Genomic DNA, 25,022 nt, shown 5'->3' on the forward strand with positions numbered 1-25,022 from the left:
GAGTATAATATTTTAAAGTACTACATAATAATAATTTAAAACTAATTTGTTGATGAAACTTCGCGTAAAAATAAATTAACCTTTCGTATTAAAATTCATTACAACTATTTGTAAACTAATTGCGACTATAAATGTGTTTTAATTGTCTAGATTTTGCACACTGAAGGCAGGAACTTTTATCTAGAATAATACAGTTTTTCAAATATAATAATTAATTATTTTGTTCATCGATACACTGTTTAACCAAAATTAGAAAAAAAGGTTTAATTTTAATAATTTTCAGCATCCCGTGTTACACAACAAATTGTTTTAATAAAACATACAAAGATCTTAACGATATAATTGTATGTTTCTTTGGCTGATTACTCGAAGCTAATCCAGCTATTTTCACCATATTTTATTTTTATCACAATACTTGTGGTTGCGTTAAATTACGCCGACATTGACAAGAAAATAATTTCTAAAATCATATTCTAATAATAGTGTAAAATATTATTGCTTTTCCTCGATACAAAATATATTCTTACCTTGAATTTTTAAATCTTGCCTTTATTTGGACTGGAAGTATACTCTATTTCATCGACGTCACACATTAAATCTATAAAAAATATTAAATACAATAATTAAAACTAAAAAATTGATTTTTGTATCGCATAACTAAAATTTAATAAAATATGATATAAATAATAATAAGTAATTATCACAAAAAAAAGCAATCTGCTTGTGATATAAAATTTAAAATGTATAAACACTATAAACATTAAACGCATAGTTACGCATACAAAACCTTTCTCAAAATTTAATTTTTTTTAAACTTTTACAAATAGTTATATTCGAGTCCGAGTTAATTATTATAATAGATAAAGTAAAAACTGTTTTTAATTAATATAACTTTTAGACGTTATCAAGACAAAATAATGTTTTGAGTAGTTAATAATAGTTATTATTTATGTAATCAATAGTTCGACAGAATTATTTGTAATAACAGCGACAAGCATAAATATATACAAATGCACTTTATATCAAACATCATACCCCTCATCATTTTCCAATATTACTTATGTATATTCAGCAATAGGAAAAATGAGTATAAAAGATATAGCGATATAAAAATAATAATAAAAACGACGTGAGTTGTAGGATCATCATCGCGTGATAATTATTATTTAAAAAATGTTTTTGTTTACAATATTGATATAATCACCACTAAATTTCTCGATAGTATAGTATTACTTATATATAATATTTTAAATCAAAACTGCGAGTAATAACGACTTACGTCAGTTTAAACATTTTTATATTACTTAATATAATATCGCTTAATTTTATTGTTCATCAGTCACGGACGAGTAAAGGAAGTCGGTTTTGATATAATGACGTCCGGCAAATAATAATACAAAGTTTTAATTTCCAAGATAAGTTACTTTATAATAATATAATACGAAAAGGCAAGAGAAAATTGTGTAATTGAATTTATTATTTATTTATTCAAGACCTGTAAATAAGTATCATACAATTTATTAAAAACAAAATTGGTTTAGACAGATTTTAGTTTAGATAATTTAAAATAAATGTATTAATGTATAGTATATTTTGGTTGAAATATATTTTATACAGCTATAGTTGTTATGTATTTAAAATTTTAAATATTATTTAATGGTTTTCGGAAGTCTTGGAACACGATTTTAACTGTTTTATTAATTTATGATTCAATCGTGCACATAAGAAATAACAGAAAATTAAGCAGGATACATTTTTATATAAACAGTAATAATAAAAATGTATTATTATAGATGGTGAAGAACAGAATATTGCGGATTCGAGAAAGAGGAAACTTTGAAAACGGTTTCCTGTGAACTTTACTCGATGGAAGAAATTACAATTCAAACAGATTTTTTTTTAATTTTGATCACATCTGCTTTGTCAAATTACTCACTGGCGATATTAGTTTAGTTATAGGTGTTGGACGTAACGGTATATTTTTAAGTCATTACACGCGTCCTTTTCTCTCTGACGGTAATATTTCGAGTGTTTATAAACGACTCGGCGGAATTAAGCGCAAGGCGCGCCTAAGCGGTTAGTATAGGTACGTGTTTTTTTGTTTAATTGCCTTATATCCCAGTATACCTAACCTATAAGCGTAGGTATATTTTATAATTTTTTTCGTCTAAAGAGATTATAGTATATGAAGTATTTCATCCCGTCATTTCACAACACACATATTTTTCATCAGACGTCATTACACGGCGTAGGCGTCCGACTATATATATATATATATATAATATGTAGTATTATACGCACATAATATAATGTGCAGCGCAAAGGGGTCGATAGACTTTGTTTGGGGACACACAGACACATACACACGCGTCGGGTGACTTCTTCCGCCACCCGCCAACCACTCATACCCATCCCAGCGGTTGTGGCCCAGGCGTACTGACTGCGGTACGTGAGCGGAATCGTTTATTATTCGTATTCTAGCGTGGGGTAGATGGATGGTAGGAAGTCGGCCGTGGTCCATGGACTGCAGACCGTTGTTTACAGCATCAATTATAAATTACCGGACCGAAACGAACGCGGCCTGACAATGTATATGTATATATATATATATTCGTTTGAACTCATGAACTTTTATATATTATGACATATATACTAAATATACTCGTATATATATATAATACACGGAATGTTTGCGATAACTGGACGTACTCGATATCTCAGCATAGCATTGTTCTATTTTAATCATAATACTATTGTCGTTCATCGATATACTAAAAAAGAATATTTCTTGAACAATTTTCTAAAAATGTGTGACATTGATTTTTATTTACTTATTAAATCGTGCGCATGTATACTACGCCTACATATTTTAGAACGGCATCCAGCTGCAGCCATAAAGTTTTCATTATAACCACCATTAATTTCCCTAAACCAACTTCATAGGTTCAAAAGTGACTGAGTTATAGCAAGAATAAATATTCGAATAGTATTTATACATGTTTTAACATGTAAAACCATGTTATTAATCGGATTATTTTGAGTCGAGTGAAATTTGTCTCACATTAATTTTCTATATTATTCTAACATAGTTTTTGATTTGATTAACCCACGAAAATGAAATAACAATATACAATTAAGCTACCAAATATAAAGTAGGTACCTATTTAAAGAACTAATTAGATCATAAAGAAAAAAACCAAATTTAATGATGAACATCGTAAAAGTTTAAAACTTTTGAATTTCTAAAAAACATTTATAATTTTATTTTTATATTACAAACTCATACCGATTATTTATCATAGAAACGAATGAATTCAGTATAGATACAAGTGAAATAAAAAAGCGTCTCATAAATTACCGATAGATCTAACCTCCAGTAAAAATACATACTGTTTTCAAGTCATTATGTACTAAATATTAGTTGCACAATTTTTTCAGCATTATGAACAATTCACATCGTCGTGTACAATAATATTCTTAAGCTTATTATTTTCCTTGATTCATGGTAAAAGAATCGAAGCTTAATAATAAATTAATGAAATTGTTCTAAAGTTTACCTCAGCGTAGCGCGTAGAAAGTATAATATTTTAATTCGTAAAGGTATTTGACGTTATAAACTTATAATTAATAATTATTATCGTTTAATAACATCATGATAATATTATGTCGTGGTTTCCGATTTATATTTGATTTTTTTTTAAATTTTTTTATCTTATATTAATTTTTGCCTTAACTTTCGTTTTATATAACATAACTGAACAATTATTATGTGACAGCATTTTCAATATATACATGATAATATTTTTTCGTGACAATATGACTCACATACGAGCATAACTCGTACGACGGACGGACAACACACCCAGCTAGACAATATTGGCGCCTTAGCATTTCCGGATGATACGATGAAAACTTTGATTGCCGGATGAAAAAAAAAGAGTGAAAAAACCGTACAAAAAATATATTATTCTGTATAAATAATATATAGTGGGGCGCATCGGAATTACCGCCGCGGATGTCCGGATGCGTTTTTTGATTGCGATCGAACGGTTTTTATTTCTCTCTCTCTCACTCTACGTCGTCGTCTGGCCATCGACTGAGCGTGCTCGCGTTTTCGTGTTTTATATTTATATTTATATATATATTATTACATAAAAGGTCCCATTGTGCGCGTTTCATTTCTTTCTCTGTCACTCTGTTTTTCTCCCTCAAACACACACACACACACATACACCCACACACTAGCGTTATATAGCCCGCCCATCCACCCACTCCTTAACGTTCCTATGTTTTTTCTCTACCACGGACTCGGTCCTACTGCAGATAAAGGGGCAGATGATAATTTTCGATCCATGGCTGCATTAAATTGTCCTCTTGGCTGGATACGGTTTACGTACCACAATATATATTATATAATATATATAGAAGTCTTCCGAACTTAGGGAGGTTTAAGGGGAGGGCGGAGAGGGTATAATGGGTAGAGCAAGTGTTATATTGTCGGACGGCTATCTGCAGCTGACACGCAACCCACCGACCAACCGCCCCTCTCTGCCAGTCCCCCCTACCAACAACCGCTGAATGTGCTTCCTGCGTGCAACCTTTTCCTACAGCAGCCGTTCTGTGCAAAGGTCGACGGCGGTGGCGCGGGCGATGGTTGTCGTGACGTGGAAAAGTCGTAAATTTAAAGGATCCCAGCACGATGACGACGACGACAATTGGTTGGCAGAACGTTATTATTATTATTATTATTATATACGTTCAGTGCCGTTGTAGATTTTTATTTTCCTCCACTATAGGTTATAATATTATTCCCTGATATTATTATAAATATATGTTTGCGCTTATCAAACTTTGCGGCTTTTTCAAATTTTTTGTTTTAGTTTATTTTTTAAATATTAAAAAGTCAACGACTACACGACTGCAACATTTCCATTTTCCACATGCGCGTATATAATATAATTTATTGCATCACGATTCATGGTGTATTGTAGTACAATGCGTATACATTGCGACGCCTTCAAAAGAATTGTATTCGTTTTTCGACCTTTACGCACTCGAAGATTTACGCGATGCACGTACAAACATAATATTATATACGAACGTGTGTACGTATATATTATTATTATGAAACGTCCTATTCTGTGGAAAAATAAAAGGCAACAAATTCTCCACGCCGTTTATTGTTATCGCGGTAACAACATCCAACGTTTTAGATGCAATTAAATACCACGATATAAAGGCATAAAATGTACAAATATTATACACCACCGCTGTGTGAATATGAGTTTTTTATACTTATTGTTTTTATTTTTGATTTAATTTGTAACTTTGTGAAACAATAATATACGGGTGTTGTAATAATACATATTATTATTGTATATTATTGTTATTATTATTATTATTATTCAACGTAAACATTATATTTTGTGCTCATACCACCGACTGCGTATTGTTCGATCATAATATTATAATATTCTTTGCACTGTTTATTTATTCAAACATCATAATACATTTCAAAACGTAGTTTAGTTGTTTAAAATCCATACGTGATATTTTGCTTTACGACCACAATGTTATCTATAGTGATAAACTTGATTTCAGATTATTATATGAACTCGCAACTATAGTGCTGAACAAGTTTCATTTTTACCCAGTCGATTAAAATAAAATTATATTTTCAAATTTAGCGAACAAAAAAAAAACCAAAAATCTATATTATCTGTCTAAAGTTTTAAAATACCAGAAAATAGATTTTGATATTGATTGTGACTTGTTCCATTAATTGGGTTTCGAGCAAATTCAGTGATACTTAAAGCACTAGTTAAGCTGCGCTACCCTAACCTTAGTAACAGAACAAGTCTAATGCAATTTTAGCGAGTAAATTAGACATCCCTAATAAATATGATACAATATTATATGTATCCGTTGCACGTGAAATGGTTTAAATTATTTCTATATTTGCATTACAATAGTATTTTACAATATTATTTTAGAAACATACAAATTAAATGCTAGTGATTTTATTATGAAACTATAAATTTGATTATAATATCTTATATTTGACTAGAACAGTTAAAATAATAATATGATATATCCAAAATTAAATGGATAGTTTATATTTTGGAACCGGCAGTTATTTACATTTAGTTTCCACGAATTTATTTCCATATAAACTCATTCATTCAATAAGTAATTTAAATATTGATATATCAACGATTTATTGCACCGGAAACGACATATATTAAATAAATAAGTGTATTGTTCGATGTTACTTTATGCGTTAAAATTAAACTTTTGTATATAATATTTCTGTTGATTCAAGCTGATATAATTGTTTATATTTCTACCATATTTTTAAGTATTATATATACATATTTACACGTACAAAGTTAGCTCAAATAGAACGTCTACAAACGTTATAAAGACAAAATCACAGTAAAAAGGTAAATATTATGTCATACAAATAATTACATGATCTACAGTATTTTCTCCGTCTATTTAATTATGCATATTCTCTAAAAAAAATATATATATATATATTCTGTTTTAAAACGCAATCCAACAGTAGATCGTATTATAATAATATATGTTATGTATTATTTTAATACTATAGGTATTTATTATTATATTATATAAGAGTTAATCCATAATCGCACTCCGTAAACGCACGTTGAATAATTTAAAAAAATAAAAATAAAAAACTGAAAAGTTCAAAGCTTAGTCTCGGCCTCGTTGACATCGGTTGTATATTTTATACACTCGTAAGTTTCCAGGAGACGCGTTTGCGTTGGCGAACCGTTTCAAACGATGTATAGTAGGTACTCTCTGAGCGATACGTCATAGGTGTAACGAAGCCGAACGGCTTAAAGGCGTAGGTACCAACATTCTCGGAAATATTTAGATCATACGCGCGTATGCATTCACAGCCCGCGAAGTGCAAAGGTTTCGAACGCGCGAACTTCAAAATCCCCTTACACCTATAAAATATGAATACAGTTACGTGACCGGGATACGTGACGAAATTAGAGGCCATTTTGGCTGCACGTTGTTATATGTGCAGACGGTGTATAAAATGATCGCCGCGCCTCTTTATTATTATATCAATACTTTTCGGAATGCAGAGAACGTTATTACGGTTAAAATTTATCCGTCTGTCGATACGACGGCCACCGCCATCGCCGACGCCGCCGTCGCCACCAGTGCCTTATCCGTTCATAGGTACATATAAACATATAAATGTATTATTTTTTTTTTTTTTGAGCCAAAATATAATGTCGAGTTTCTTATTTCCGTTTTTATCTGCAGCTGTGTCTGTAGGTATATTTATTTTTTTCTGAAAGGACTCACCGTTATATATACCGTCCGTACGAGTATATTTTTCCCGATAACAATTTCGCCCAAAACCCTAATAATATTTCCGGTCCATTCGTTCGCGGCAGGTAGATATACCCCACGGTTACCAATATAATATATAATATGCACATAACGGAGGTCCGATCTATAATATACGCGAATACACCCTATCGCAATTGTGCTATAGCGGTGAAATTACGCGAAGAGCATATATGTATGGTTGATACATTGTTGTATATTGTACATTGTATTCAAATTCAAATCAATTTCTCGGCAAAGGTCCCGCCAAAAATCGGCGGAGTGGGGGGGGGGATTTCACGAAACGAAATGTCAGAGCGAAAAATCCCCCGGTTGATTTATGGTCGCCTTAAACGGACGGAAAACTTTGATGAACATTTTCTTCTCCATTAAAACGAGACGGGTTTTCCCCGCCGGCTCATGCCTAGCTCTTCTCTCTCTCACTCTTTCTCTGCGATGCTCGGTTCTCGAATCGTTGCACACTGGTCCATTTTATCCGTATTACTCTCACCGCAGCGGCTATCGTTTCCCTTTTGGAGGCTTAATGTTTTTTTAAAATGACCGAAAAAAACGCGAGAATATAGTAAGACGGAGTTTACGGTCCCATAAAAATTACATTAAGAAAACGGGAGTCATTATTCGTCAGATGAACATAACGTGGGCGATTGAAGGGCGGCGACATATAGGAAAAATTAAAAATGTTGTTTAGATAATGTTATATTTATATATCTTACTAGTTGTATTACCCAATTTCGCTTAGATTAAACTTAACTTAACATACATATCTATCATAAAAAAAATTAACATTGAAACAGATAAATGTTTATTAACTAAGAAAAATTCAGTCAACTTACCCTTTATTGAATATAATATAAATATTGTAATAGTTGATATAATTAATAAATTTTAATCTATATTTATATGATAGATTTGACTGCATTGTATTTCTGAATTTGACAATTTAATAATAATAGTAAACTATGGACGCGCAATAAATATTTTTAAGCTTAATAATTCTAATTTCAATCATTATGTAATACTAAACGTATACAAAAATATGTAAATCAATAAATATTTTAAGTCAATAATTTCCTGACGCAGACGACATCCGAATAAATGTAGTAAAGTGATGAAATGATTTGGCTTAATTTTTAAAAATATTTTATAAATTCAAGGATATTCAGTGCATAACTCTTTGTAACTTAACGTGGTTTTGACTACAGCATTTCAGACAGATGGTACCATTATGATGATAATAATTTTTAAAAAATGTGTGATATAATAATGTGCTTCAAGAGTTCGATAGGTGACAAGCGATAAAAACAAAGAAGTTCACAACAAGCGAAACCGTAATATATAAATATACAATATAGCATAACATATATTTCGACGTTTGGACAGGATTAGTAGAATTTCGGTAAAATTATGAAACGGCCCTAATGATTAATGTTTATAAAGCTCAGGCGAGAGACGCGGTTTAATCCGTTTAAGCGCCGTCACTATATATTTATGCCTTTAGCAGATAAAATATTACACTACATGCGTTTGACCGGAGCGCGAATATATTATACATCCAACTGTATACGGACGATTACAATATACACATGGCGGTAATTCGAGTATAAGATACTAACAATTCGTTGACGGATTCTCGTGAGTCTAGTTTGGATAGTACAATATACATTTCAATAATAAATTTATTATAATTCGTATAAATATGATACACATATACTAAATTGTCAATTGTATATTACTCATAAGGCCATAAAGTTTTTTTTTTATAGTGTAATGATCTATGGTTTTGTTTTTTTGTTTTTTTTTCTGGGGAGGAATACAATTTTTAGGTATAAAATATTACAAATTGAAACATGTACAATACAATGTACGTACCCTATTAATATAAAATACGATGACATTACACGCTTTCAATTGACTATAATAAATACAAAGTATAAAATAGTTCAAACCACCATAATTGTTAATGTTATATTGTTGTGTGACGGATATTAAATATTAGAAATGATCCGCGCGTCCACTAGTTAATGGAAGCGTTGATTTATTATATACGCCTCGTCGAGACAAACATTTATCGGATCAAATTAAATACTCAAATCCGAGATCATGGAAAAAATACGTTAGTATTTACACCACGTGAAGTTTTTTTTTTACGGCGACATTAATGAAGAAAACAAAATATAATTTATGAATCAAAAAATATCTCGAGCTATTTTTAATTACAGATGGTGGGTTAGAGGAATTTAATTCGATGGGCTTTGTGAATAATTGTTTATTAACGATAACTATGTATTAATTTGAATAGTTTATGCTATTGTTCAGTTTTAACGCATCAGATTGTTAATAACAAGTGTTACGCGTGGCTAACAACGACTTCCCAGTATATAGATAAATTAGTTAAATCATCAGTTATGTAAACTTAGTTAAGTATACAAATAGTTTTCTTATTTCTTATTTTTAAATAAAATTAGAGAAAGCAGTGTTGTTATTATTATGTTTTTTTTTTAACTACGGCACAATATTATATTATTCGCACAAATTGTATCCCACATTTCCACATAACTTAATAAACTATAATGACTTTACGACCCGTCAGAAATCTAACCACGTTAAACAATTCTTAATGTTGACTTACTTTGTTAAATTGATACGAAACCTACAAATTGACAGTATTTTAAACATGGTATCCCATAGAATCAAAATGGATGGGGTAAAAATCGAATTTGAAAGTTTTTTAGATCATAAATAATAATATACGTACTACAAATATTACAGGGTAGACTTATTGCAGTATTTTACTTTTTGAATCTCATTTTTATGCAAAGTTAAACTTTTCTGAGTTAAGTTAAAGTTCCCGTAATAAACCGGTACCAGTAAAACAGCAGAGGAGACAAAATGTCATATGAAAGTCACCTAACCATTTGACAAAATATGTATTCAAACTATAACTTTACACGAGTTTTTATTAGTTTTTTTAGTACATTTCCTTGCATAAATTTTATATTTATTCAATGAAAACTTTTGAAAAATGTAACACCAATTATAATAACATTATTGTTTATTATTTTTTTTTGGGGGGGGATTTTAACTTATATCGATGATATTTGACTTTTGTTACTATTGTCATCAGGATATTATCCACGAATGCACTAGCATTACTTCCAATTTTCTATCACCATAAATTATTTGATACGTGCAATGGGTTGAAAACAATTAGGTATGGGTATCTACACCATGCACACAAACTGAAGACTGAACAAATGATCGATCACAATTATACTTTTTGATACACATTAACACGCATGAATAACCACCGTCAGAAGGGGTGAAAAAATGTTAAAATCGGTCACTATAAGGCATGAACTGATATTTTGTAAATTATATTTTATATATTTTATGTTATCATATTAATATAATATATTATATATGGCTTTTATTTTATTTTTTTATCATTAAATATAAAACGCAAAAATATGATTAAGACATATTGGAACGGATTTAATGTGATCTAAAGATTTTATAATAAATAGGATATAACTTAAGACATTTATTTGTTTAGGCATAGAAATTAACGAATCATTTGAAACATTGATATTTTTTTCCACTTTAATCAGTTCGCATAAGTCAACTTCAGAATAAACACAAGTTATAATATGATTAGATGGTAACTCTTAATATATTTTCTTGTAAATTTGCAAAACAAAAAAAAAACGAATCCGACTTCACAAGATATTCGTACACAACAATTATTAAATTGCATTATGCGTTTTTAGGAGTATCCATCATCTTTAATCTCAAGGAGGTACCTATTCATAATAAACGGTTGGTTCTTCGTTGAGTAAAAAAAAAAAAAAATGAAGTAGTAGCGTAAAAAACAAAACGGTGCTAGCCACAGTTTCTCGAGTATCGGCGGTGCTGGTTTTTTTATACACTGCAGTAGTTAGCGCTCTGTATAATATATATTTTATTTTATTTTTTTATTTTTTATTTTATTATGCCTCGGCGCATCAAAAGTCGAACGCAAACGGACTGATTAATGTGACGTCGTTATGATTATATACATATATATGTATATAGTGTTGCAAGTGTATATGTATAAGGAACCAAAAGGAAAGGAAGGGATGGGTGACGGAATTCGACGAAAAAAATCCGGATGATTTATATCCGAGCGCACTCGGCTCCTCCCGCGGCGGCCGTAAGCGTGTACGCGTTTTCAGCCCACCCCGCTCGCCCGCTACACCGACGCGCGGCGGCCTGGTCCGACGACAAACCCTTCAGCCCACCACCACCCCATCATGGTGTTATATACATTAGCGGGCGTTTAGTGTTCGTCTCATTACGACTTATACATATATATATACCTCCTCTGCTGCAAAATCCCGGCTTTCCTGACCGCGCCTCGATACCGCGTCTCTGGTAAATTATTGCCTGGGCCGTTGTGCCGCGATCCGGGCGGCTTTTTCCCCCTCATATACAGGACTTCCTTTTCTTTTCTGATAATCTAGCCATTTGTCCGCTGCCACCGCCATCGCCGGGTAGGATTGTCTGGGACGACGACGACAACGGGCACATCTCTGGTGCTGCTGTAGTGGATCGAGCGAACGCGCAATAATATTATAATCCACACCGAATCGCTCGCGCCCCTCGATCCTCCCGGTGGAGCTCATGTATATATATATTTATTATACGAGTACCGCGGCGGCGATGCGGTACCCACGCGTCTTTATCGAGACTAAAACACAAGACTAAAACTGAATACGAAAAAAAAAAATACAAACGCGAATATTCTCTAGGTCGACAAAACGGTCGATTTAACTTGATCCATCGTCGTCGCCGCCGCCACTCCGGTGACGGTGGTTCGGTATAACATGACATATACCGGCAGGAGATTACCGTTGAAGGGTATTCTGTTTCATTCGCGCATTATTTATTTATTTTTCGTCCATAAAAAAAATAAAAAAATAAAAAAACGTTCAGTAAAACACGACACCGTAATCGCGTCGCGAGAGAGAGATCAATTTTACTAATGATATTCGTCGCCGTCGCGTTATTTTCACTCATTCGTCTCCCCGCGTACCCATCGCCTGCGCATTTGTCCTTTAATTATACACGTTTTATACGGTCGTTGTACACACTATAATATGAAAAGGAAACCGGATAACATTGTTTTGCAAACTCGCGTGCGGGCGGGACGGCATGGAATCGACAGCGTCATTTATATATAGAATATAGTCGTGATTCCCATGAAAGACTTAATCAGACCATGTAATTAAATATAACTTTCATTCGCGGTCTACCTATGTTTTTTCAAACAATATTCCCACAATAAAAACTTACAGATGTGGAAAAAATGCACAATATTACTAAAAATAAATATAAAAAAATAGTTTGACAACATTTTTGAAAAATAAATTAACATTATAAAAAATATGTCATTGAGTTGAAAATCGATCACTATAAATTATAAAAATTATATTATGTTATTATACATGATATGAATGAAATCAGCCCCAAATGTGTAATATAATATATAAGATAATATACGTATATTTCAGTTAATACCTCATTACTATGATTATTATAATTTTGTATAAATTAATTATTTTATAAAGGTATAACGTTTATTACTAATAACATATTTTATTGATATTTCATTATTATACTTTTTTTATATTTTATAGTATACAAAACATATATGCTAGATGTATAACGCATATAATATTAAACAGAAAAACGTATTTTTGTCAACGAGTTGATAAACGACTAAATGTGAAAAATAAAAACCCAATACGGATGTTAAATTTTAAACGTTATTAAAATAATATATTATAATACGTTTCTGTTTGTGGCTTAAATCAGCCGTAGCTTATTGAAAATCGGGATATCGGCCCGAAACGAGCGGTTATTGAAAAAATTAATATTTTTTATAAAATCATAATCAGAAGCAAGCGTGTTTTATTTTTACGCGTGGGAGAATGATCGGTCGCAGCCGGATGAAAGGAATTATAACATTTATAACCCTGCAGTGGCGACGTGACTATCGTCGTATCCCATCGGTTGCACCCTAACACCGCCGTAAGGGAAAATGTGAACGATTCTTGCATGCTAAAACAACCCGATTACGACAAACAACACACCACCACCACAGTCGGGACTCGTAGCGTTTGCATTACAAATGTTATCACGTTTCGGTTGATGCACCGTTAAAAAAATATGACCTTAAGTATCTAGCTCACATATATATAATATATTATACCTATCAACCGCCACCGAGTGTCTAGCCATAAATACGTTATTACCGCGGTACCGGCACGATTATTATCGGTTCCGTTCGTTTTTCCGAGGCTGCTGCAGGTAGCATTTTACAAATGCATAAGATCTTTAAGAGAACGACTCACACCTGTACGTGTTGTCTCTGTCTTGCAAACGTTCAACTTAGAAAATTCGCGATCAATAAACCCAGTTCAGTGTAGTTAGCTTTCGTATCAGAGTGAAATTAACTACATATAATTTTTAAAGAATATAATCAACCAAGAGACATTATAGGGAGATTTTATACAACGACGGTTAACAAAAACGTATAAATCTGCTAAAATTTTTTTAACGAATTATTTATGCACGCACTATGCACGCGCTCCGAAAAACAATACAGTTATTTGATTATCGTAATCGGTTATTTTTTTTAAATATTCTCTGTAATACTCAAAAACTCTAAATTTTGTTATTAAATAAAATGCCACGGACCAGCAACAGCAACATTGTTTTTTTTTTAGATTTTTTTTCTAAAAATTCTCACCGAAAGCGTATCATCTAGTTGAAATTTTATGAAAACCCCCGTATTTACTGTAGAACGAATATCGAGTATATTAATTTGTATAGTATTATACTTAAATTATAATAATTAATCATCACCAGTGACGTAATACAAATTACAATTTCCAACAGTACCAATAAATAAATTCAATGAAAAATATTAAAATGTATACAATTATATTTATATGTTAACTATTATAATATTGTAGTATAACATAATATTTATGGATTATCAAATTATTAATATTCAATTTTATAATTTTAAAAACGATAATTTATTTAAAATTCTTTGTGTTCCCTGTGATCAACTGGTTCGCAATATATTAATCATTTTGTAAATGTATTTATACTGTATATGTATTTGTATTTGTAGGTATGTGATAACATTTCGATAGTCAAAAATTTCGCCAACAGGTTATCTGCGTAATGATCCGTGCAATGCGGCACAACGACGACGACGATCTATATCGACATTTGCAGCGCCCCTCTACAGTTTTGGACTGCGTAATAACGGGGAGTGTAGTTTGGGTTTGGGTTTTCAGCTTATCGTGCATATATACCTGACTACACTGAAGCGAACGCTAATACGTACTCACACTCGCCACACTGGTCATATTATCCACATCGTGTAATATTGTAACACATAATCTGACCAGTCCTTTTATGCGCGCCGGGTCGAACTATACCTCCTCCCAACACCGCCATCAACCATTATACGAACCCAAACACAAACGCACACATTCACGCTTGTATAATATATACTTTTGTCGTTAAAATGTGATTTATTGTTTTTGCCGAGTTTCCGGACAGGAATTACGATTCCGACCTGAAAGACCTCGATAAATTATTGTACTGTAAATGTATTATTTATAGATACACTTTTTTTTTTTTTTTTTAATGAAAAATCCATCATTTTTAACGAGCACATACGTTTTCGTATATCTAGGAATTTGATCGATCGGCTGAATCGTTTTCCGAGTGAACTATCTTACATTATAACGGAACACATCGTCGATTTTTCCCTGCGAAAGATTTAAAACACACTTACACCATTGCACTTACCCATGATAATTTATTGTATTATTAAATTTAAAATTGTACCTTTGCGCTCAGATTTGAGTTATCACATATTATACGTGAAACTTAATAATATCGCCAATACCATGGTTAAGCCAAGACAACATCTCTGGTATAGATTATTTCCAATAAAATCTTGAAAAGCTCTTAGAGTGTATAACAATATCCCAAAGATAACACAGCCGTACACAAGTTATGGACTACAAACAGTATTCACGCATTGACGAACACGATCTCCTAATAAAGTAAGTCACCAAAATAAGTATCTATTGTGGAAAATAATTCACCGTTAAACACATTCTATCACAATGCCAAAAATACATCAATGACCTCACCCACTTTAACGTAACGGAAAACAGAATTCCTTGTTGCTTGGACTATAAGGTTTTAAAAAAACAGCATTTAAATCTTTTTAAAATAAAACAAAATCCTATAGGACTCTACATAAAATTGTATACCTAATTGATAAAATGTTAAAACTTTAATAACGTCGTATAACTACTCGTATGAAAGTAAAATTTTTTCAGATCGACACTAGACATTTTATTCAACAGTGATGTTGAAATAATTCGATTGTGATTTATTTTTGTACACTTAAATGTATTAAGAAAATACAATTAATAATATTTTTTTATTTTTTATTTTTAGCTTTTAGTACAATACTATTTAACTAATAAATAATATTATGCATGAAGATTTCATAATGATGCAATAGAAAAAAAGATATGATGAAATTGAAACATGCGATACGTTATACATATAATGGGGAGCAGGAGGCAAGTAAAAAGAAACGAACACTTTTGTTATTTTTGTCAAAATGTTTAATATACTGAAGTTTTCCTTTATCTCTAATACATAAAATGATGTACTTATAGATAATATCTATCGAATACATTATGCATTATTATTTTGACATATGTATATTTGTACACTTATAATAACATTATACATCACATTATATAGGTAACACTATAATAAATGATAATTATCACATATATGATTTTGGTTAAAATATCTGACTATTATATAATAATTTACATTATATATACACACGCAATATTCACATGTTATAAATCAAATTAACGTAACCATATATATATATATGCATATAATATATATATATGCGTATCAATATTCGTTAGGCGACGTTATCATATACACATATATATATATATATATATATATGATAATAAAACGAATAGGGTGACGATGATCACTGATGAATACTGTAACATTATGATGACAGTGAGATCTAAAGCTGGCTATATAAATCGGTAGTGACAGACGCACTAAGTCACTATATTACATTATTTAATATTATATAATTTCAATAACTCCGCTAGTAGGTACAATCTACGCAAGAAAGTCGTTTGCCAATTGATTTTACATAAAAGAAACATCAAAACAGAACCACCTCCTATTTCACGGATCGATTGTAAAACTTTGCGTTTAATGTCGAAACTATGGAGTGTATATAAACGATTTAAAAATCAGTATGTATTAATTCTATTACTGCCACTGCATATACCTACTGCAGCTATCGTTCCCGCGAGACGATCGTAAAAACAGATCATCATATTGAAAAACGAGACCAACGAGGAACAGTTGTAAAATGTTTAGTGTCTTTTATCGATATATGTATATATTTATAAACATACTAAGCATTATCAAAGTCGATAAAATGACGATAAATAAAACCTATTATAGATATTATATTGTCTTCGTATCCATAAAATCAACAAATTTAATTTAAAAATAAAACTTTACAACTCAAATTATAAAAGCGGGATATATTTAAAAAAAATAATCGATCAAACAAACATTTTCCCTGCGTCTATACGGTATGGTAAAATGTATGTTTGAAGTTTACTTTTAAGTATTATATAATGTTTACTTATATTACAGGTACTAAGTAAACGATGTTTGTAAATGGATATTATTTTATAGTAGTGTTATTTAAACTGAATATCGCAAATGATAGTAGTGCATTATAGTAATTAAGTTTTAATATATTATTTGAAAATAATTTAATTTCTGAAATAAGTAATAATCGAACACATAATTTACACATTATTGCGTTAGAATAATTATTTGATTATATTACTCGTATTTTGTAATTTCCCCAAAATGTTTATAATTGTTATCGATATTACTATTATATGATAGCTGCTGTCTAGCAAATATTTTTAATTTTTAAATTTGCAATTATATTGCTATTTTACAATTTCAAATTATTATTTAATTAACTTCTTTAACGATATTAATAATAACAAATATGGTCTTCTTACAAAGTTACAATAAGTTCTGGAACGATTATTAAAAATTATATTTCAATTAATATTAATTTGATAAAAAAAAAATAAAAACATTTACTGTCTCAAAGGTATAAAGTATATTATAATATATACACTACGACTACATGTTTGTGTTTGTCACTATTGTTGAATATGAGTCGTAACTCTTAGTATTACGTGTGCATTCACGTGTTTCGAACGTGGCCAGGCAGGATGCATGGTTGAATAAAATTCCATCATCCTTTTGACGCATAAAAGACACACATCACACGTGAAACTAACGCTTCACTGGTACTAATGTCTCCCCTGGTCCCTACGCTTACACACACACACACATTAGTATATAGAAGTCGGTGCCTTACAACTCCTGAAACACTGTTCTATTGTTTGCACCATCTACGTCGGAGTCAATATAATATAATACAAATTTATTATCATATGCAATGCCCTACAACCTGTCTGAGGCGATTGGTTGTACGACACCGTCAACACAATAATAATACACTGCGAGTGCACCTCTAATATTTTATTGAGATTTTGCCATTATTATATTATGTTTATCGTTATATCAGTACGTATATATTAGTACACAGAGTAGGCTATAAATTATTTTTTTTCGAAAAAAAAAATAATAATCAGAGTATAACTCAATAATATGAACCAATAACTTACCAATAAGACCGTAATATCTATTTACAACAATGAGTACAATATTTTAATATACAATTTACCTAAAAAACTAAAAAATAAAAAGGATAGGCATTTGAATAGCTAATTTATTTCAATATCAAAACATAATAGCCCTTGAATAGTTGATTTCTGATGGTTATAAATTGTTTTGCCACCATGTGCTTCACATGTTATAATATAGTCACTAATACGAACTTAAAATATGAAACTATAATATAATCGTATAGTTAGATCGATTATTATTAGATTAGTATACTATGCAGTATAAAAATATATCATCTAATGATTATAAAATCAATTATCATTAATCGTCGTTCAAATTTTAAAACCAATTATTTTTAAATTTACAAAATGTATACTCGAAATTATTTATAGTATTACAATACTAGCTACATGTTAGTACACATCAGATTATTTTTAGGTTGTGTTATATCTGAAGTAAATTTAACAAAGATTTTTTGTAAAAGCATATAATTCATTTGCTCGGAAATTGTAATTTCGGAACTTTCCCACGACTTGAGTACTTTTAACAGAAAATATTGAACTGCTAACATTAATGTCTACTATATTTAGCTGCCTCCATTTATATATAGAAGGATATTTTCATTGTAAAGTTGTGGCGTGCGAGACCATTAGTTACTATCATTATTGCTCGCCAGACAAAGTGATTATATGTTTCGAGTGATTATGTGTGATTATGTGAATTGAACATTGTTCTCGTCAGCTCTCCATAAACAGTTGAATAGCGTACATTTAAAAATTGATTGTAAATGGGTTCCTTTGCATAGCTATATTATGTACATAGGTTTTTCGAACTAATCTATCGAGTAAATTTTATTTAAATGAAAATTAAATTTTGTGCGATAAACACAATAATGGAACAAATTTATTTCAATAGAAACTTTTTGAAAAGCAATTATGAATTAATTTGTATGTTAAAAACCTGATATTTCAAGTTTATTGTTATTATACAAAAAATATTTCGCAACTAAATTGATCTAAATTGAACTAAATCTGTCACGAATTGTATTGAAAATGTTATAACCTTGAGAATAGTACCAAATAATAAAGTACTATATTATTAGCTTCGATTTTTTTCTAAAAACGCTTTTAAGGTTATATGATATTATATATATATAACACAAATGCAACTACTAAATTTAAATATATACATTCAGATTAATAGAAAATAATAATTATACTCGGAATATAATTATTACCTTAAAGCCAAAATGAAATAATGCCATAATAAATAATGTCTACGTATTTTAAAGACGATGGTATTTAATAAAATAATCCTGCAAAATTCTGTCGCTGCCCATTTACACATAGTATAGTAATATTATGTTTTAACACTATCTGGATATGTATTGCACATTTACACATAAGTGTCGGCATCACATGAAGATCCGTTTATAACACATAACTATACCTAACCCAACTTTGACCGGCTTAAAAAAAATGTCGCTCGCACACAATACCGTATTACACACATACATGACATATTGTATTATTTGCTGGTCTGCGTGTGTCCTGACATCTCGTCCTTCCGTTTTATGATTGCACACACCCACGTTAACTTTTTCCTGGGCGAAAACCCCGTAGAACGCAACCCGTCGTCCAATTTACACCATAAAAATTGAAGTGTCACCGACACACTCGACCAGCTGATACGGTATAAATATGCGTTATTTTTTCTTTCTTTTTTTTCTACTGTGTGACGTAATATAAACATTTTATTCTATCACAGCGGGTTGACGCTTGAGTTTTAGTGTAATTTTATTATTGTAGTTATTATTTTATGCGTATTTTTATTCAGAATACAATTTAGTAAAAAAAAGCCCATAATTATTAAACCACAAAAAAAAACCACGTCGGGTAACCAAAGGGTAAACACCTCAACATATTTCAAACCTGCGTAAACCGTTTGAAATAATTCTATTCGTATAATCTGTTTTGGTTTTTTTAGGACGTCGTGTCATCGCGAGATGAAATGTATAAAAAATACAATACCGTGTTCCGTGCGTGAAAATTGAGCTAGAAAAATAAAGACGTGACGGGGTTACAACTGCGGTGAGATTGTATATATTATTTTATTAAAGGGGTAAACGAACCCTAATGAAATCCGATAACCGCAGTAACCCCACACGCATTATATTACATACTACATATATATATATATATATATATGCACAACGACAAAGGTCCGAACGTGAAACGCGCCGGTTAATCTTACCTATCACAGTGTGCCTTGGAAACTTTTGCGTTGAACTTATACGATCGTCGAATGTTCGGCAGATCAAATTTTTTTCTTTTCCCCAAACTTTTTGATTATCAATTAAACTCGATGTAATACTCTGCGTGCACGCACATGCTTGAGAAGGACGTCGTCGAGAACGAAAAGTGTAATCTATCGAGGTGACGAGAAAAAGTGTGAAACTCAATTACGTTTGCAGCTTAATAAAATCAACGAATAAAAAGAAACGACAAGACAATAACATATCAAAAATAAAGTGAAAACAAAATTACTCCTTTAATCGTAATTGAAAAAGTAATTTTATTTAGCTCTACGCATAATATTGTAATTACTTGTGTCTCATTAATGATGATAAGCTAATATAAAATAGCAAATTTTCAATTTACTTTCAAATTATTATTATTATTTTTTTTTTTTTTTTTGGGGGGGGGGGGGGGGGCTATAAAATACTAGAATACTCTGTGCAGCAAGAGAACACCCTGTTTTTTACATCACCACTCAATCCTATCATTAAGAACGGTTTCTATGTGGTTGGGTATTGTAGGAGGATACAAAAAAGAAATGATTTTCTTATTCGGTTGCGGTGTGTTCTTTTTCTGAACAGAGTATTAGATGTATACATGTTTTTATTCAATGTCGTATAATAATTAAACACATTTTTTTTTTAATAATTCAATTCTAATTTAGACTGTGTTTGAAATCTTTGAATTTTTTTTATAGTACCGAATGTTTAATTCCCAACTTAATAAAACTATAATAAAATTTACTAGAAACAACGCAAAACTTATATATCCCGACAAAAAATATGTAGACGTGACGAAATCTAGTACCTATATAAATTACATCACCAATATTGTAGCTGAGTAGTCTCTAGAGATTTTCTGAATAAAGCAATAACCTTAATAACATTATCCCTTATAAAGCCGTTGTCAGGATGAGATGTATTTTATTAATGTTAATCTAAAGACCAAAGCAAAGTGGACGTGAATGAAGCAAGATCAACGACAGTAGGCAATTTTGATGAAGAATTAAAAAAGCTAAATCCTCTTACACACACACATACACACCATAATATTTATATAAAATTATAAAAATGCACAATATACTTTTACAACGTATAAGCATCATCATGATGTCGCTCAAGGTATTTTATTAAGTCTATGACATACCAAACATGGCGGGTGCAAAATTACCATTTATATTAGGTCCGACAGCTATTGTAGCAATGTGTCCTAGTAGCATATTATTTTGGTTAACAGACGTTTTGACAAGGAAAGTCTTTTTAGGGTGGATGAGAGTTCGCTGACGGTTTTTTTTTTGGACACGACAATGAACTGATATTTATTAAAGTATTTTCAAACGTTTGAGGGGAATATTTTAAATTTTTATGCTTTGAAGTCCGCCTATATAGGTTAACTTAATATAATTTTACACGATATTACAAGTTATATAAATCGGTTATGATACAATATACGTCCTTTAATATTTTAATGTTACCATAAAACATAATATGTAAATAAGAATAATAAAAACTCTTACTTTATTAGTTGGTTTTTCAAATTAATTTGTGTTAAATCATACATTCTTCTGACCTGTAATACATTAATTTCAACTATTACATCATATTTTGATTACATATTCAATATAATATCATTCTATAGATTTAAAAATAATATAAATAAATAATAATGATATATAATATACAAGTCAATTTTCATTGGTTTCAAAATTAACACCTAAATGTAAATGCATAATTTATTGTTATTATCATTGTAATTATTTTTTTTTATTTTATATTTTTTTTTTGAACTTTAATACTAATTGTTGAGTATTGTCATATTTGTTTAGTTTACACGGTTTAGAATGTATTGGTTGATATAATCGTCGTCGTTTTAACAATAGTATAGAATACTGATAAACGGTTTTATTAAAATAGAATTAGGCTAAACCATGGAACGAAAAGAAATACGTAATAGAAAATAAATTAGTTTGAATTAGTTGAATTTTAAGCTAAAATGATGTTTCCGTGTTTTATGTATCAATTACTCTGGAAATTTCAATTTAACAATAGTCGGATAATAATACTTTAACCGGAATAAATCTGATCCTACATGATTCACTGTATCTAGAAAACTACAGTTACTTTTGTGGAATAGTAACGATGGAAGATCTATGCGAGGTTTTTATATGTTTATAAAATCCAATGAGAATCAAAAGGAATCGTAAACACTCCTGTATTTATATTTAGATAAGACAAATCGTAGAAAATGTTATTTTATTAAATTATCTATAATTGGAATTTCCATTTTGTTTATTTAAATAGAAAGCAAATAATTTTATATAAATTATATTGAAACAAATGTTAGGTTTTAAGTTATTTATTTATTTATTTTATTTTATTGTATTTATATACATAATATTATATAACCATTTTATACGCGCTTCCACACAAACGATGACTAAAATGAAATAAATATGATTCATTATCATAATTTTTTATAGGTAGATTTTATTTGGAACCTATCTCAAACTATTAAAAATATTCTAAACAATGTAATGTTTAAATTTTCAACATTTAAAACTAATTTAATATTATAACTAAGAATTAAGTAGTATACCTACTCATACACTTTATCATTGTTATTTTACGCATACAACAACTTTAATATAATGCGTATACTGGATATATAATATGTTCAGTAGTTATAACTTATTTAACTAATTAAACTTAAATACACCACATTATCATTTACCAGTAAAAGCAATTTCCGTAAATTATACACAGTTTAATGTGTATATTACAGTACGAATATTGGTTTTTAACTGGTTGGAATACCGCCAATATAAAGTTTACTCCTCAAATCCTGCACATTGCATCTAACGAAAGTGTTCGATTGAAACTAAAATCCAATCCGCACTTAAAATTTGCATAAAGTGCACTTTATATATATATAAACGTATAATACTGCAGACGTATTACAATTGAACAGCAGCGTGTGGTTTTAATTGAACAGTCGCCTTGCTGTGTAGTTCGAAAGTTTTACATAGATACAGACGATGTAAACAGAGAAATACTTGAATTGTGATTTTATGATATAGTTAGGTATACAAGTGGGTTTAAAATCAATTTTTGAATTTCACTATAATAATATGTAGTTGATTACATCATATAATTTTATACATTCTACCGATACGTAGTTTTGGTAAGTTTCCAAAGGAATTAACATAGTTGGAATATATTTATACAATATACGTATAATTGTTACCTATTTATCAACCACTAATATATATTACACAATTGCTTTGTAGTTTATTGATATGCTCGTGACTGCTGCTGCAGTGAGGTTCATAATATAAAACATTTTTAGTTAAAAATAATTTGAATTTAAATTTTGAAAAACATGCCTAATAAAATAGCGAAATTATCTAGTCATATAATACATATCTTTACTTGACGACGCCTTTTTAGTAGCACAATAAAAACAGAAAATATAGATTTCTATATAAAAAATGTTCAAGTCATGATTAAGTATTTAATCTTAGTTTATTTTCTAAAATCATAATACGCAAAATAATTTATATAAAAAAAATATTCTCGAATGTGAGTATAATTTACAGTATACGATATCATTTGTGACAAAAAAATCCTTTTTTTAAGGGTCTTTTATTCGATAAATTGATCACCAGTGTGCGTCTAATTTATTATCTCTCGAGTTTTTGCCACGGCTTGTACATAAGGAAAGAAAAAAAAATAGAAAAACCAATCAACTAGCAATGAAATAAGTTTGTTTTGGATTTTCTTGTCGTATTTCTGCACATGCAACTAAACCTTTGTGTTAGTCATATTAAAAAAAAATTTCTGATTGTTTACGATTTTCTGACGTGAGCTATATGATACGAGAAAGATGACGTGATACCAAAAACTGAACTTTAGCCACAGGCATAGACTCAAACTCCACAGTGATTACTTCGTTTGAGGGTCAAGTGATATTGGTTTAGTGAGTTTATTATTGTTAGCCTGTCTACTAACGTACAATCGTATAAGCTCGTAGAAACGATTTCGTTTTAATAACACTTATACAATTATTATTAATCGATTTTAATATTTTTTCAGTTTTGTTTACCGCTTAAATAATTGATTATTCGTAAAGAAATTAACTACAAAAAGTATTTCATCGTCCTAGCATAGTTTTTTCGTATTGATATGAATTTAAAATAAGTTTACTAGTTGGTTTTCTCGTTATTTTATCAATACCTACGTTTACAATTTTTAAAAATATAATCTTTTTAAATGAGTAGAAGAATCTAAATTAATTGCATTATATATTTTTAAGGCACTTGATTTCTTGCGCGTTTAACTATTATACCTGTTAAAAATATATACAATTATTTTTGTTTAAAATGTTGATAACATTAAAAATATTTCATACTTTCCTCAAAAAGTTATTAAGTTATTTACATTCGAGTAATTTCACATCTCCTAAAAGTGTCTTATATCGATTCGT

The 25,022-nt window shown here is 30.1% G+C and overlaps 1 long non-coding RNA gene across 1 annotated transcript in view; it reads right to left on the minus strand.

Moving 5' to 3' along the window:
- Positions 1-292: 292 nt before the first annotated feature.
- Positions 293-25,022, minus strand: part of LOC132916921 (uncharacterized) — a 55,073-nt gene continuing 30,343 nt past the window's right edge. The window contains exons 3-4 of the long non-coding RNA XR_009660224.1: positions 22,057-22,109; positions 293-598 (exon numbers count right to left, since the gene is read on the minus strand). This is a non-coding gene — a long non-coding RNA (uncharacterized LOC132916921). The remainder of the gene's footprint in view (positions 599-22,056; positions 22,110-25,022) is intronic.

The sequence above is a fragment of the Rhopalosiphum padi genome, chromosome 1 (genome assembly GCF_020882245.1).
Source record: "Rhopalosiphum padi isolate XX-2018 chromosome 1, ASM2088224v1, whole genome shotgun sequence".
NCBI classification, from domain to species: Eukaryota; Metazoa; Arthropoda; class Insecta; order Hemiptera; family Aphididae; genus Rhopalosiphum; species Rhopalosiphum padi.